We start from the raw sequence: 13,245 nt of genomic DNA, 5'->3' as shown, positions 1-13,245 counted from the left end.
TCACCAATGTATGACTTATGGGAATAAGTGCAAGTTATCCAGTAAATGATATTGGCGGAGGCACACGTAAAGGGATCTTAATGGATCTCTTGGGTTTCGATACTTTCTCTACGATATGAATAAAAGGACAAGTTTTGCATCGAGAGCGAGCGCATTTGAAAGTTCCAGATTGATCATTGGTTTGAAATGAAATGTTAGAGTATATTTTGTTAAAAGAGTATATCATATTAAAGAGTGGACCGCAGGAATTGATGACTCGTTTACAAACACCTATGATTGTCGACCTATTTTCATTAAAAGCGTGGATTTTCCGTGTATTACTAAACGTTTTTTCTCTTTATGCACGACTATAGACTGACCTTCTTCCTTGCTTTCTATCTTTGACGCCGTCAAGGTACCCAGCTGTTCCTTCACTTCTTTTACTTCGCCTTCCAACTTCTTAAGTGTGCATCTTAGGTTATTCTCCATTTCACTTTTTATCTGTTCTAGTGAAGTTTTGATGGTCTCTGAAAATTCATTTGTAACCTTTGATTCAATATTCAGTAGGGTATCAAAAGGACATAGTACATCATGCATATAAAGCAGGTGAAAAACGCATCAAGTCGATCATGGCGTACCATTTGCCATATCGACCATGATTACTATTACAATAGAGCTACATTGCATGCGTAGTCCATACTTGTATCATCATTTCTTCCTTGATGATAATCTAAAAGCATTGAATTAGCTGCCCTATACAGTTTCCAAGTCCTCATTACGCCTCGTTGGCATGGTATAATGAATTTTAATTCCCACATACAAAAATCAAGTATGAAGTAGTATGAGAGAGGTACACTCGCCCTTGAGTGGTTGTCATGAAAAAAAATAACGGAGTGGTAATATAATCAGGTGTCGCCTTATTTGAGCCGTCTGTGGCTTCAATGTATAATTTACAAATCTATCATGACCTAATTTGGTCACCAAAGTTACGTATGATATTTATATCTTTCTTAGAGCGACTTCTTACGCGACGAACACATTGCTTTCAAAAGATTCGAAACGCACTTTTCGTTACAGGGCATACGATTACTTGGTTCACTGCATTCTACGAATACAAAGCTTTGCGGGTTTCTTGAACATACTCGTTGTTTTAAAACTTGTTTCGTCTTATCAAAGCATTCATTTATCTTCTTACCTTCAATTTCATCTAGTTTCTCCTTGATGTTATCATCATTTACCTTCCACTGCCTCATGAGCTCACGATAATGTTCCTCATTATTAGGATCCATACTTTCGATCTCAAGATTATCTATATCAGCTTTAAATTTAGCTCCTCCCAGTCTTACCAGGGCTTCTCGAATTTCCAGCCAGTAAGTGGTAAAACTTGCATCGTCAACAGACGCTTTAGTGGCATGGCCGTATAAAGTGTTCCTGTAATACTTCACCCTAGCGATGTCATCGGCGATGCTTATGCTTTTCGCTGGGGGAAGGTTATCCCAGCCAAGGGCGGGGGGGCTTAAACCACAAATATTTCTGAGCAGCACTGTTAGAAGTGTGACGTCGAACGCTTTTGATGATGCAGCTGAATGAGCAGGAAACAGGTTTCCCCATTGTGCGGGACTCAGCACTTTCTTACTGCCGGTGTAAAGTGATTGCAGTGTAGAGTAATGTGAAGAGGTACTTGACAAAACCGTGTGCAGAGTCGCTGGTGGATGTATATTGTCAAATGTGAACCTCAGTGCCTCAGATCCCACATCCACCAGAAGACGGCACAGCCTAGCATAGTTAGTCGTCTCTTTCGTGGACGCAAATGGCGGTGAAGCTGTAGCCATGCACTCGAGGGTGACGAAACTACTTCTCAAGCACGTTATTCCATATTATGAAAAACGCCCATCACCAAAATCTAATAGGAGAAGAGCAATTTGCGATTACCATGACGTGATAGACCAGCGTAAACATTTCTGACAAGAAACGAAATCGTGAAACTGAAAAGTGATTGTTTATAGAAACGCGAACCGTTGGCATGGGTTTCTCTTCCCTCTTCATGATGTATGCCTGCTTGTGCTAATATACTATTCAAACTAGCATAAAATATGCTGGGATATCTTTATTTATCAACTTTGGCCTCGCCATTAAAACAAAAAGGATACAAATATGCGATGGAATTAAGTAATAAGTTAAGTATTTCAATACTTAGATAGAAACTTAGATATGAACACCAACAAATTACCAAGTGAGCTTCGCGTGATATCTTCACACCTGAAGATAACATGCTATCCTTACACGTGAAAAGATCACAGTTGCAATGGTTGCATATAAAATTCGCGCCTTTCTGTGCATTTACACATTTACATTTACGCTTACTTACTTCGTATCACTTGTTATTTCATTTTATTAAGTAATTAGTTCTTGCAAGCTCCTTGAGTTTTGCCATTGATCGTTTTTCTCGCCCCTGGTCTTGCATTGGATATAACTTACATAGAGAACGACTTAGGCTTTCTTGTCCAAAAATACTTTTGCTTATGGTTGGCTTATTTCCGAAATAAAAAAAAATCCTGAAGACCCTTATTTTAGGATTAAAGCCCTTTATTACTACATTGTAAATAACGGAAACGTAATTTGGATTTTCCTTCGCGCTTTACAGGCCGTGCACGTCTTCCAGTTTTTAGTTGTGTCACTGTCTACTTAAGTGACATGTTGTTCGACTTTTAAAAACTTGTTATAGCGAAATGACTTCATTGGTGTTTATATAATAAATAGAATATTACATGCCGCTAAAAAAAGCAACAAACAAAGAGAAATTTCTTATCTCAAAGCGCGTAATGTCCTATTTACATGTGTTACTGACCAAGCGTGAGGTCAAGATGGCTGGATATTGGCCGAGTTCTTTTTTTGCATCTTTATGGACCGAGACAAAGTCGAGGTCTATAAAAAAGCAAAGTAACCCCATTGTCGGTGTGTTCAATTCCCAATTTGGAGAGTCGTTGTCACTTCAAGTAAAGTATGCACAAGCTCGGATAATTTGTACACTAAAAACCAAATCTATTGTTGAAATCACTTGACATCTTTAAATTAACATCCGATACTCTTTAGAAGTTTAAAGGAACCTTTCAGTGGCATTTTAGTAAATATTTCTTACTTCCGGGTGTTTAGTCCATTCGAAACCGTGCCCGGCAGTCTGGGCAGAAACGTAGAATTATGAGTGTATGCAAAAGCTCGGAGAAATTGTTCACTAAAAAAGTAAACTCATTTTTGGTATCGCTTGACATTTCCAAACAAGAATCTGATATTCTTAAGTTTGAAATAACCTTCAGGTTGAAATTTCTGATTGTCAGGCATTTAGTCTATTTAAGACTGTTTGAAAGCCAAACGATATGTTGTGACAGAAGGAAAAGGATTTTTAATGCACTCGTAATGGCTCGTAACGGTTGTTAGACTAAGTATACATATTGGATCTCTCATACTTTAGGACAAGGAGACTTGAGCCAACCAATGTTCAGTAGGAAACTTCTTTCAGCAGAAAAACTCTTTTCTGTGGCAATCTGTAAACAAGCTCTACTTGTGCAGACCCGCAAACAAAAATTTGCTGGCTTCTTCTGCACTGAACTTCAAGAAATTTCAATGTGATGGCTTCGTATCTTTACTGTCTTGAGTAGACGGCAGGGGTAGGGGCGGGGGAGGAGCGAAAAGACGCCTGTCTGAAGAGGCTATTAAATGCTATAAACCCCCTGATTAGTTGCGCTTCACTGCATTTCTGGAAATATACAGGTAACCAATAAAAATAAGTTAAATTAAAAACCGGAAGCACTGTCTTCCGACAAAAACAGACACATGTAGAGTTGATGAGAGAAACGGTAAGGCAGTTTTTTTTTCAGCCAGAAAAGAAATAATTTACAGCCAAGTCGCCCGAAACCTGAGTCATGTTGCCCGAAATTTTAGTTTGTTAGAAGTAAAATCTCTAACACTCGTTGTTTGTTAGGTTGATTCTTCTTTATCTCTTCTCTTCTCAAGCTGTTTCAACGGGGACTAATTCCTATCTAATGAGAAAAGTGTGAGTCACCGTTTATAAGGTGACACTACAGATAACACTACTAGGATGTCAATCTTCTTGTATCGTCATCGTTCCATCTCAGCCAGCGAATCACGTTAGATTACCTATGACAGTTCCTACTCACTAGGTATGCGCCTTCGAGTTATTTGCGCAGTTACAAAATCATCAACCTTAAATTTCTTATTCTTACAGTTGAGATCGGCCAGAACAGAAACGAGATTGGTAATATAAAAATCATAACTAACCTACTGGCAGAATGTTATTCACATCTGAAGGGGTATCTTAGGAGAAAATTGCCTTAGAAGACCGTTACATAACAACATCATGATTACAAAAGTTGGAGAAGAAGGGACGTTCACAAGTACCGCCCCCAAGTTGCTACGTGCTATTCATAATAACCATCAAATCGCGAAACATGAAGGGTATCACACTTTTACACTTTTAAGAACGAGAGGTGTCGAACGTGACCTTTTACCAGAGAGATTCACTCTTCCTGGATTAACAAATTAAGTTAATTAGTAACATAGCTTTCTCAAGACATTATCACGAGTTCTAATTACCGTAGAAACTGAACAACTGTTTCCATGTCAACTTCACGATCATAACGAGGAAAACGTGACCAAACTCTATCTTTAAGATAAGACTTCCAATAGTAATAAGCAGTAATCAACCTGCCTTTTTATAATTTGCAGGACTGATTTAAAGTAATATAATATTTACATTCCTTTCCCCAACACCAATATAAGGAAACCCTGACGATATTTCAGATTAAATATAGCTGTATTTTTATCGTTTAACAAGTTATGTCGCCCGAAAAAAAAAGTCAAGTCGCCTGAAGAAACAAATATTTATAATATCTGAATTTCAGACTGTTAATAAGCAATAACGTTGAGAAATTTTTATCACTAAAGCGCTCTTCGTTTCCGACAACACCATGAAGATTCTTAAGAGAGGATGTCAGCATCCATCGAACAAATTTGCCACAGTGTGGCAAGTCACCCATAATTCTTTTTCTCTCCTACTTTCATATTTTGTAGCCCAATATGTCCTAATAATTGTGGTGTAGTTTTTTTGCGAAAATATATTTTATTTTTCGAGAAATGAACTGCTCAATGATGCATATTGACATTAGCTCTTAAAGCGTTGTTCGTTTCAAACAACAAAGGGAAGCGTTCTCCGTTTCTAACAAAAAAATTAAGCGTTGTTCGTTTGGTATGTACTCGTTTCTTGCTCACGGACATTTCGTGAGCTTGAGAAACTTTTTCTAGGTTTCTGCCAAAGCCATGAAGATTTTGACTACACAGAAATAGGTTTTGGGCGTCATGACTTCGGGCGAGATGACTCTCATTTATTTTATATATCATTCTTGTCACAAACACGAACATAAGGGCCAGCGGTTTCTACCTACAACTATTACTTGGAATTTGGTTTAGCCAAGCAACTGCACACTCGATTTTAGAGTTCTTACAGCTTTGTGCTACTGGAACAAAAGCAAATTAAAAAACAAAAAAAAAGCGATGACTTCTAAGGGCAAAGCAGATTTCTTCTTCATGCACCATTCAGTTTCTAATCTGATCTTCAACAGATTACCTGACCTCGGCATCAGCCAAAAGTCACCACAACCAAAAGTAAAATATGGACTGGACTATTGGACCCTTGGACCCTTGGACCATTTTTTTGGAACCATTTTTTGGACCATTTTTTAGACCATTTTATCAAGGGGAGGCAGACGATGAGCACTTAGCGAGGGGTGGGATGCAGTCTATCAGTACTCAGGGAGGGGTGGTGGGCAGACCGTTGTTACTGAGGAAGGGGTGGAGGACGAACCATCAGTAGGCAGGGAAGGGTGGGAGGTTGATGTATTAATAACTGCTACTGATCAATGTAGTGTTCATTGAATCTTACAAACTATTTTGAGCGGTCTTTCGACTGACTCTTTTTATATCAAACTTTTTGCGCCTAGCCGTACCGTTTCTTTATTTTTTGTCGCGAAACTGGCACCTCAACACTGGACAATAATTGTTATTGAAAATATCGCCAATTCCTGTTTTTCGATCCTCCACTGTTGAGTCATGCCTGTGCCTGTTAAGTTGACTTGTTCTAATGCTGAATGATACTCACGGGTTAGCATGAATCACCCATTAGTTGCTTCACATTTCCCTTTGTGTATACAGTAGATCATCAAACTTATCTATCATTCTTTTGCTATTAATCTTATTAGACGACAAAGATCACGGAATTTCCGGTCCTTAGCATAGTATTCACAAGTGTTATCGCAATTTTCACGTTTACAACTTTGCTATGGAAAGATTGTTGATACTATCGTATAAAGCCATCCTCTCTTTTCAGATACATAGTTTTCCCCTATTAGATACACTCAACTCACGCCTAAAGTTGAGTGTCATGCCACGCATTTCACTTCGTAAATTTACGATTAAAACAGCACAGCTTCAGCGCTCGATCTTTTTTTAAACAACAGGTTTGCATTTTATAGCTTAATGGTGCAATTTTCTTTCCACATAGCCAATGCATTGAATCATTAAATCCACACAAGCGCAAAATGCAGAATTACCTTCCTCGAAAATTACAGATTTCTAATTCATTAGTTACGATTTTCCTTTCCGCAAAATACCGATTTTAGTTAATCCCACAAATTACATTTTTTCATTACGTTCGTTTCGTAAATGACAGTAAGCTCTCTCAGAGACAAGGGCTGAGGATCGGAAACGGTCAGCTGGAAAATCTGGAATCTGGAATTCCAGCGGAATTTTTCAGAGTCTGTTTTTTTCATTTTAGTGACTTTTTTATTCTTTATCGGAAACTCCAGGTTCTCTGTCGTCCGGATAAGATCAGTGAAAAGAGGAAGATAGATAAATTTAGTGGTAATATGCTGTACACAGAAAGGGAAACGTGAAGCAACTGATGGATGACTCGTGATAACCCTCGAGTATCATTTAACACTGAAACAAGTCGACTAAAAAGACACACGCATGACTCAACAGTGGAGGATCGAAAACGGGAATCGGTTATATTTTCAATAACAATTACAGTCTAGTGTTTAGGTGCCAGTTTCGCATTCGCATGAAAAAAAATTAAAAAACAAAGAAACGCTACGGCCCAGCGTATAAAGTTTGAGATAAAAATAGTCAGTCGAAAAACCGCTCAAAATAATTTGAATGATCCATTAAAACTCCAATAATCAGTAGCATTTATTAATATAACCACCTCCCGCCACTTCCTGCCTACTGATTGTTCGTCTTCCACCCCTCCCTCAGTAACAAAAGTCAGCCTCCCACCCCTCCCTAAGTACTAATAGTCTACGTTACCCCAATAAAATGGTGCAAAATATGGTTTAAAATTTGTCCAAAAAATAGTCCAATAGTCTAATGGTCCAGTCCATATTTTTCCTCTACCCATAAGTAATATATAAATTAACCTACACTTAAAAGTCCTAAAATTGAAGATCGTCTCTGCTAGGAAAAAATGCTAACAACTAAGCCAAGCAAATTTGCCATCTCAGGCCTTCTTTGTGTCCGGCTTCTTTGCTGTCGACGTACACGTATACGACATAGATACTTGAAGCCGCCTCAGTCCACTACCGACTACTACCGAGTCCAACGACAATCATTGACAAGCTATATTGTTATACATTGACGTGTACTCTCTGTCTAGACGATAACAGCTACACATTTTGATTCAAAACACCTTCTTCGAGTATTTTCGCGAGAAAATTAGTGGCCGTATCTTGATATATGTTTTAGATCGCAGCTTAATCGCAAAGAAGTTCGACTTTGTTCAAAGACAAATGCAATGTCGCTTCGACACGGCTGTTCTCACATGTGAGTTTGCGTGGCCCTCAAAAACAACTGTCAGAGTTACTTTACAGACATTAGTGCCAAATTACTTTCACCGGTATTTTTAGACCCTAATATGATCAAATTTCCAACACTCTTAATGTCTACATGTCCTCTAAAACACAAAGTAATCTTGAAGTGAACGGTCGAATAAACGAACATTTTTGCACGCCACCGGTCTCCATTTTCAGAAACCAGTGCATCCGACAGATAAAACGAAGCTACCTTTCATCACTTAAGTGAAAGCTAAACTTGCGAAATACTCCAGTATCAGGTTTACATCTTATTGCACAGTAAAAATAATTTAAAACACTACTGAAGATCATGATACAGTTTCCTAGAAAAAAAGTTTGAGCGATGTAAAAACATAGCAATTTTGATTAACTAGAAATTTACGGCAGAGAGACCAAGTACATCTTTGTTTGCCAAGCACTGTCAAAACAAATTAATCTCGCCGACAATCGGCAAACGCTACTCGTGCCAGAAAAGGAGAAAATTCCGTCACGAAAGTAGAGTTAAAGTAAAAAAAGGGGGAGTTCACGCTGTTTATGTGTTCTCTGAAAGGGACCAACAAACGAGCAAACGGGAAAAAAGTCAATTCATAGAACACCCTTACCTTACGCGTTAAAGTTCCATCCAACATTAACTTTCACAGCTCACTTGACGCAAATTATAAACAAGAACGAGTTCGGAAAAAATAGAGCCTTGACACCATGAGCCGAAAGAGACCTAGCATGCAAACAATGACTCTACTCACCCAAAAGACGCTTTTATGAGGAGAACCTTTAGGATTCCTACATACAAACTCGTCTGAGGAGGAAATCAGGAGGAAATCTCTCGCTTCCAATCAAGCACGTCAGTAACCCTGGAGCGTGACAACAAAAACACTATCAGAGGACCGGTCAAGTAGTCTGCTTTAGGAGTCAACTCACATTTAACAACAATATAAATCAGGCTGCGAAACGATCTTAAACGTCTTGAAAATTTAATCCTCAAAAGAGAAAAGAAAAAACATTTTATGAAATTCTGATGCAGGAATTACTTGCGAATTTAGAGAAGTCGTTCTCAAAATATAAACAATGAGGCAAATTTCCCCTTGAAAACAATTCGCGAGGGTCCTTATGTATATGCATGGTGTACTAATGTTACATCTCACCAAAGTAGCAAGAAAATCTGCTGAAGTATCTTGGGATTAAGAAGTAAACATTTACCCGTTTCAGATCCGTCACAGTAGACAATAACTTTTCTACCAAAACGCAAAGGAAGCTTGATAACTTGAGAGGTTTCCCCACATGTGCCCGGTGGGAATTTACAATGCAATTCACGAGATGTAAACCTCGCCTTGAATTGAGGGGAAAACGTTTCATCGAACATTTGATGACTCGAATTTTATTTGTGACGAAGTGATTGTTCTATGGATTTATACTATTTCTTTGGCATAGCAGACATGCCATGCTTTTGAGCAGTGTTTTTAATCCCGTTACGTCCCGTTACGAGAACAGTACCCAAGGAAGATGCAAAACTGAAATTATTTACGAATTTACGTAAGACGTTCTCAGAGTGTCAACAACGAGGTAGATTGTTCCATAAAAAACGCCGAGAAGGCGTAGGTGTCGCAAACGCAAAAACACACGTGGGAGATAGTGCAGGCTTTTCCCAAATCGACTGCAACTGCAGAAAGTAACAGTCCATCCTCTTAGATACTCTTAGAGGCAGGCACTTGCGCCACAATACCACCAAGAACCCACATACACGATAAATAAAAATATTTTGTTAATGGGACAATCTCAACCACGCAATTTCTAGCACCAGTTTCACAAGTGGCAAGAATCATCTTCACTCCCTTTATGCTTAAACAGCCTCTAATTGCGTTAGCAGCGGCAAAGGTTGTCCGAAGTATATGTATCATCACAACCGTCACATTAATAGCCACAAAAAAAATTATTGCACTGAAAGAAAACTGAATCAGTAAACAAAACAACTACCACGTCCCCAGATTGATCATCATGCAGCTTAACCTTGACAACTACATGAGTCCAAAGTAGCGGCATTACCACCACCTTAACAACCCCTTTCCACGCCCCAGAAACCATTTATCATCAGCATTAGCTTCACCGTATCAAACACCAGCTCAAAAATCATGACTAGATAACAATATTCATCAATGTTGTGGTGTCACCAGTACCGGTGACCCACGGTACCATCTTAACCTTGCCAATAGCACTTTCATATGTACCACAATACAACTGGTCCGCTCTGATGTATGGCTTATTCAAATGCCCATAACAAGAAATAACTGGCAGAATTGCCGTTTTCCGAGGATAGAATACACTTTGAGTATTACATCAACTCTCCCTGACAATTTCTAGACAGCCTCTCTCCTCTCTAGCTGAGGGAAATGTGTGCTAAGGAACACGACCAAGCGAGATGACAAGGGCCCAAGCCCACAAATATTTTTTGGTGCATTCCTTGTGTACTATATTAGACTAAGGGAGGCTTAGATAATTTAGTGTTAACAACTGAGTTTAAAACGTAAATTAGCCACCGTAAAGGGTGAAAAAGCTGACGTTTCGAGTGTTAGCCCTTCGTCAGAGCGGTCGGAGGGAGGCTTAGTCAACAACCTAAATCCTTTTCTACACCAAGAAGACCAGCAGAAGCATCAGCACCAGCACCACTAACGAAATTACCAAAAAGCAACTATACCGGCCAAGCCAACCTTGTTGCAAAGGAACCTGTGCTCTTTGTGGTAGAACTATACCCAGATAAAAATGAGTCAAAAAGGGTATATAAAAATGAATAAGCAGAGTGTACATAAGGAAAGAAAAGATAGTGAATAACAAAAACTCAGATTATATGTACCTACCTTCTCTGGAATTTTCAGCCTTTTAGTGGTAAGTAAGCACTTACCACTTTAGTGGTAAGTGGAAAAGGTGTGATATAAAATCTAAAAGGAAAAACAGCAGAGGAGAAAGTAAACTTGGATAGTAAATGACAATGAAGCATTTTCGAGATTTGGTAACCTAAGCCTACTTTACTGAAACACCGTATGGTTTTTCTTGGCTTTACTTGCTCAAGGATGAATCAGGTGTGGAACAGAAATAAATGGAAACCAGGGCGCCTCATCAACTTAATTTTGCCCTGTGAACGATGGAATAAGTCAAACTTCTGGTTATGCGGCCTTTCTTAGTGTCACTTAGAAAAATTTTCTAGCTCCTTAGCAAAATCAGCTAAAAGCAGTTATATAGATTGTACTACAAGGCGGCCATTTGGCGATGAAATTATACTCGTCTTTAACTACATCATTGCTTAAACCTTCTCACGTCTCCGTGACCTAGACGATCATACCTTTTAGAAGGGAGTGAGAGAGCATCAATAAATCGTATAAATTCTTTCTTATACCAAATGGCTCTCATCGGCCGGAATTAGGAAACTTTCGGTAAAGCTAAAACTTATTACACAAGCATAATCATTTTCTGCTCGAGATCGAAAAGACAGTCGCTTGAATATTGTGCAGTAATTATGCTACGATATCAGAACCGATCCGTGTTAATGTGGGAAAAAATAAATTTTTCGCGATATCTTTCCTTGTTGATTATCGGTCGCAAACTTAAATATTTGTGAAAAGCATGTCTATGGTTGACTGACTCAACCCTGAGGCGATCTCGCTATACCGTTCCTTGATACAAAATGACGATTCAATCGACACAAAGAAGATACAGCAGCGTTTCTGGAAAAGGTGGCATGCTGCTGTATTAAAAAAAAACTGATCTTGGTTTGGTGTAGGAAATGTTTACTTCGATGGAGTAATACACAACCTCGAACATCAAGTTACACCTCAAGGCAGCAGCTCCACATCAATAGCCTCTTTGTCCTGGCTCCTCTTAAGATGTGAAAGATTCTAATACTTGTTCAGTACCTCCGTTTCTAGGTCCTAGCTTCGAAAGCGTTATGGAACTATAGAAATCCTACTCTTGTCTACACAGATGAGTTAAAATTCTATCGACACAAAATGGACACTGCGTAAGGGTTGAACGGGCAATGCTACATAATTCCTGAGGTGAAGAGGCAACACAAATAAACTAGATGGACTTGTGACTAGTAAATAGATACAGATCGAAAAAAATATCCATATTGCTTATATCAAAATTAGATTGATTACCTTCTAACTTCAATCGATGAAACCAAATTATAACTGTGTTCAACAACAACTAAGCGTGACTATGGTAATCCACACCAACAGGTCACGCATGTCATTGCTTTTCATTAAAGATATGGATGACCCACAATGAAATTCGAGACGAGAGGCGAAGCCCGTGCATCTCACGCAGGCAAGCGTGTGAGCACGCGGGAGTTCCGCGAGGGTAGTGCCAGACCCTAACAGACCACCCATCGGCTTAAATCTCGTGGGCCTCGTGGCTCGTGGCGAAACGCTACTAAGAACTACTTGCAAGGTAGATTAAACATCACGTTGTTGACTTGCATTGCGCCCATAAAAAATCTTCACATCTTTCGCAAATGAATTTTTTTGCATGAATCGTCAGATTCTCTTGACTAGTATAGTGCACTTTTAATAAAACGTGATAATCTTGCCCCTGGCCCTTACTTTCCGCTATACTTTTATCCACAAAAGTCTTCCATGCACAACACCTACGTGGTTGAAAAAATTTGCTTGATTTGCCAAAATTTAGAGGCCCCCGAGGCAGGACTTCGACTCCGTTATAAATTGGCAATATCTTTGCAATTTGTAATCATTCGCTGACGGCTGACAGATTTACATCTTTTTCAAACAAAATTAGCTCCAGTGTGACCCGGCCCTCTTTCTCAAAACTATCCAGAAATCCTCGCAGACCATCGAGAGGTGATAAATTAGGGTTAAAGAAACGCATTTAATTCAGTAGTCATATTACAACCTGAAAGGAGTCCTTGGCCTCATCGCACCGACGACGTTCTTGTAAAACACTGGAAACGCTGCCAACATGAGGTAGACAAATTTGATGAGGACGAATTGTTTGGCATTTTATTGACACAGAGCCACGGAACTGTAAAAGAGGTATTTGGCAATAGCGATCCAATGAACGGAGAACTTTTCCTCGAACGTTCCCATGTGTTGGGAACTGCTGCCGAGAGAAGGTGTAAAATCACTGAAGAAGGTCGCGTCTTTGATTTTAAAATCAGCCGGTGATTTGAAGGAACCATACTAATAGTGCTTGGGTTAACGAGACATTAAAATCATATCACCCCTCGATCACCATTTTTTATCGCAATCACAAAAATTTTTTAGCGAGCTTTTAACTAAATACTCAACATCATCCTTGTTACGAAACCCAAAATGACAAATAGAACTAGATATTCACATTCTGG

The 13,245-nt window shown here is 39.0% G+C and overlaps 1 pseudogene; it reads right to left on the bottom strand.

Annotated features, from left to right (window-relative positions):
- Window positions 1–12,081, bottom strand: part of LOC136281745 (protein NLRC3-like) — a 37,308-nt pseudogene extending 25,227 nt beyond the window's left edge.
- Window positions 12,082–13,245: the final 1,164 nt, after the last annotated feature.

Source organism: Pocillopora verrucosa, chromosome 6 (genome assembly GCF_036669915.1).
Source record: "Pocillopora verrucosa isolate sample1 chromosome 6, ASM3666991v2, whole genome shotgun sequence".
NCBI lineage: Eukaryota > Metazoa > Cnidaria > Anthozoa > Scleractinia > Pocilloporidae > Pocillopora > Pocillopora verrucosa.
The sequence above is the reverse complement of the archived record's forward strand: the minus strand, read 5'-3'. Positions and strand labels throughout refer to the sequence as shown.